Genomic DNA, 4777 nt, shown 5'->3' with positions numbered 1-4777 from the left:
TAATATCACTATTAAATTTGTTTGGATATTTTCTATTGATATGAAGTAGTATTTGTGAGAAGAAACTACTATTAAACTTAGGATAAACAAGATGTTAGAAAGTAGAAGTGTTACGCTTATTGTAATACCAGTATTTTACTCCTAGCACTACTATTCTATTATTAGTACCACTACTGAATCAAATACTAGATGGAAACTAATGCTTATACACTATTGGTATGAAGTGGTATCTACTAGTATGAAACCACTATTATATTGTTAACACCACTAGTAATGCAGATAGAACACATTAGCATGTCACTAAAATAAAAATATATCTCTAGAGTGACCTTTTCTACTTTGATATGATATTGTCGTAATCAACTCCAACACAGGCATGTGGGACTACAACATGTTTAGGTCCTCCTCAGATTAATTTATTTGTAGGTAGTGTTGAGTTATGCTATGGTACCAATTTCTTGTAGGAATAGATGGCTTGGTGCAAGCTCTTTATGCAAATTGTATGCTTTGGCAACTACTATATCCTCACAAAAGGAGGCATCACTTGAATGATGCATGAGAAGCCCAATCAATGGAAATATAGTACTTGGGAGGGGTTCATTGTTGGCGATGCTGATGAAAGCTATGACTCTCTAAAACAAGGAAAACCAACATCTAGGTAAGCAGGCTACACCCTCAAAGAACCACACTCCAACCTCAAAGAAAGAGATGGGTTAGTTGAACTTGGGCTCCACATTTCTAACTCAAATTTAACACGTTTCATGATTGCGTTTGGCATCTCATTCATGCATTGAATAGAAAAATCAGCCCAGAGAAACTTAGGGAGAAGCCCCTTAACACATTCCATGCGATTGGCGGCAAAGGAAATTGAAGAGAGGGTGCTTGGATCAATGGCCTCCCTTGAACATGGTGGGTTGGAATTGTCTCTATAGCTGGAGGCACATGCAAATTGCCTTGCATTAAGAGCCTAATTCCACATTGTTTTTTATTCATGTAGGTGACGATAATGAGACACTCGAACAAATTGCTTGAAAGAAGACGAAGCACACATCCCCCTACAAACCAGGGCAAACCACCAAGAAGAAGAAGACTAGCAAATGTGAAGGTCAATGTGCCAAGATGGATATCAGATACCTAGGTCCAATGCTAATTGTATTCTTATTTTTGAACTTTTAGGTAGGGAACACTGGCCAAACACAACACTAGAGATATGAATGGTGCAGCATGAAGTGAAGGCACAGATGAGGTTGACGTTGACCCTGTATTAGTAGTAGCAAGCATGACTTGGGTTAATACTAACTAAACTATAGTTAACTAACCTAACCTAGCCTGTTAGTCTAACCTTACCAAACCCTAACCTAACCTTGTTTAACACTAACCTAAAGTTAAACTAACCTAGGCTAAGACTAACCTAACCTAACTAAGGTTAAAAATAACCTATGGTGAGTTAGGCTCTTTCTTTTCTTTTCTTTTCTTTTTCCCCAAAAACTGAGGGGGGTGGGTGGGTGGGTGGCGGCCGTCGGGAGGGTGGAGGAGGGGCTGAGAGGGGATGGGGGTGGGAGTCGAGGGGGTGGGGAGGGGGATGTGGAGAGGAGGGGAGGTGGAGAGGAGCAAAGGCAAGAGGAGGAGGTGAGCTAGAGTGGAGATGGCGTGGGCAGAGTTGGCATGGCATGGGTGCCGATGGCGGAGATGGCGAGGCGGGCGGAGCTTGCTGCACACTTGTTGTGGTTACGTAGTGCAGGGAGCAGGGCCTTAGGGCTCTTAGGATTAGGATAGGGAGTTGGGGGGGGGGGGTGCTGGGGGGGGGGGAGGGGGATAGAGGGGGGGGAATGGAGGGGGGAGGGGAATGGAAGGGGGGGTGGAGGGAGACGAAGGGTGGAGGGGGGGGGAATGGAAGGGGGGATGGAGGGAGATGGAGGGTGGAGTGTGGAGGGGGGGGGGGGGCGGGGGGGGAGGGTGGTGGTGGAGGGGGGGGGGGCCAGGGGGGTGGAGGGTGGAGGGGGGTGGAGAGGGGGAAAGGAGGTGGAGAGGGGGGGTGGTGGTGATGGAAACCTGACGGACGAAAAACTTGGGCGAAAAGTCAAAGGGAGGAGGAGATGGTTACCTACAATGCTCTTCAAGTCTTTCTCGATGTAACAAGATTGTTGAGGGGGAATGGACAGTGGGTGGATGGTTAGGTTATCGCTGTGAGAAGGGCTCAAAATAACTCACCATGTGAGGATGGGAGTAGGGTGGTGGTCGATGGAGAGGGAGGAGGGTCTTGCGCAGGGAGAAGAGGATGGAGGCTAGATGTGGAAGAAGAAGAATGAGGGGGTGGAGTGGGTTTTTATAGGAATGGGTGTAGGGTTAGGGCTAAACCCTAAACTTTTCTCAGGCCATAACTTTTCATGGTTAGCTCGGATCGCTCTTCTGTAAAAGGTGAAATGTTTGAAATTGCGAGCTCTATGTATTGATGCCCATTACCTAGCTTGATTTATTCTTCAAATGGCTTCTTTTTAAGAAAAAAAGAAAATTTCTTAAGGTAGTAACCCAAGGTTGATGCTTGCGGTTGATATGTTTGGCTAGAGTTGGAAAAAACAAATGACTCTCATTGCCCTTGAGTGTTACGTTCGTGAAAGTTCGTAGTAGTTTGTTTTTTACACAAACTTGTGTATGTCTACTCGTTGCGGTGCCAAATGTTGGGTCTTTCCCATGGCTTCCGCATGAAGAGTAGGGTATTCTCAATATGCAAGGTTTCAAGGCTTTTTGTCACCTACAGATATTTTGTTGTTGTCATTTGTAGTATACGTGTAGCTTAGGACCTCAGGTCGTATTCTGGTGAGAGATGTAGGCTTAAGTGTAGTAAGAAAACATTGTGCATGCATGTATGAAAGGAACATGCATCATCATGGTTGGGGTAATGAAGGCTTTTGCCTTCATTGGTAGTTTAAGGTTTAGAGGGAGGTTCAGGGTTTAGAAGGAGGTTCCAAGGTTCAGAGAGAGGTTCCAAAGTTTAGAAGAGGTTCTAGGGTTTAGAAGGGTTTAAGGGTTGGAAGGAGGATCCAAGGTTCAGGGTAGAGTACATGGTGGAGAACTCGTCTGTGGGGGTTAAAAAGGTCACTGTGCCTTAACCCCGGTTATGTACAATACTCAAACACATATATAAATGAATGAAAAAGAAGATTAGGGTGGTTTTGCACCCACCAAAACTTGTGTGGCTCTCTGTCTCTCTCTCTCCTTCTTCCGTTCTTGCTTCCGTTGAGAGCACTCTCAACTGGTATCAGAGCCCGAGTGATCTAGCTGAGCGTGCGTGAATGCTAGAAGCTCAGCAGCTCTGTGGGAGGAAGGAGAAGCTCTGTGGGAAGCTTTGTGGGTGACTTTACTTGCATCCGAGTGTGCAGAGACCTTGGAGGAACCTTTGGAAAAGTCACTTTGGCTTTACAAAGTGGTTTTGAGAGCCTGTTAAGTGGTTTGAAAGAAAAAGTCGTTTTTTGAGCTTTTCCCTGTTCCGTTCGATGACAGAGACTCCATATTGACTTGTAGAGGAAACTATTGCTTGCTTTTGGTGTCCACATTACTTCAGGAGCTTGGAAACACCTTCATTCTTGAATCTGGGATCATTTCATTGGATTTCTGACTCACTGTGTCAATTCCTGCGTTTTTTGCCCGGGTGTTGGAACTCAAGTTTGGAGCAACCATTTGCAGATCTGTCAGTTCCGGTGGACTCAGGAGGTCCTAAAACTTCTATGTTGCTCATCATTCGCACTCCGGTGGAGTTTACAGATAGCTCTGTTTCCAAAAACGTTTTTCAGTCCGTGTGTTGGACCCAGTGATTGAGACCACGGTTTCCAAAACCGTCTGTCCCATTGCGTTCCCGATGCCCAAAAACCCCTACCTGTCAGTTCTTGCATGATTCGGTGGAGGATTTTCAGAGTTATAAATCTCTGTGTATTCGATTTCGTCTCTCTGTTATGCATTTTTTCATACTAAGGTTTTGAAACCTTAGATTTATGCCACATGGCAGTGGATAAGTGTTGACTCCCATTTCTCACTCATCGGTTGGGATTTTAGAGTTCTGGCAGAAGAGAGATATTTGTAGATTTTCTTGCTGAGTCCGATTATGCAATGGCGCCCATGTTTTGAAGCATCTCAGGTTCTATTTTCAGTAGCGCTCATTACCGAGGGACTATGATTTCTTGAGCATACCTTATGCAGATCACTCTGGTTGTAGTTTGAGTAGTGTGCGCTCATTCATGGTATGTATTGGGTTGCAGTGGATGATTTATAGGCCATTTGGATGCATTGCGGTCCTTGTTGGATGCGCTGATAGGCCCAAATTGCCTTGTGGGATGCTATTTTTTATGGACGCTTTGCACATGGATGCTATTTTATGCTGAGGGACACCTTTGACACATTGCTGGTGATGATAGTGCTATGCTCTCTTGGATGAGATATTATTGATGCATATGCCAGTGGACGGTGTTTATGCTTGAGTCATTTGGCACTTATTGGCATTTTCTTTTGGGTCAGATTTGCTCATATGGATGCATAGTATATGCACATGAGTCATCTTTTGATGCTTTGAGCTTTGAGTTTTGGTGATATTTCACTCTATTGTGGCATACACATTTGGGTGCACCTGGTATTTATTGTGATTCTCTCTTGCAGGCACTAGCATTTGGGATTTTGCTTTATTTGCATCATGGCATCCTCTTCCATGTCTGAAAAGGAGTTTTTCAACATTAAAAAGTTTGATGGGACAAACTTTTCTTTGTGGAAAGAACAAATAAGGGATGTG

This window comes from Dipteris shenzhenensis, chromosome 12 (genome assembly GCF_047967505.1).
Source record: "Dipteris shenzhenensis isolate YYH24624 ecotype China chromosome 12, Dip_SZ_1.0, whole genome shotgun sequence".
Classification (NCBI taxonomy): domain Eukaryota; kingdom Viridiplantae; phylum Streptophyta; class Polypodiopsida; order Gleicheniales; family Dipteridaceae; genus Dipteris; species Dipteris shenzhenensis.
This window is presented reverse-complemented; position numbering follows the sequence as displayed.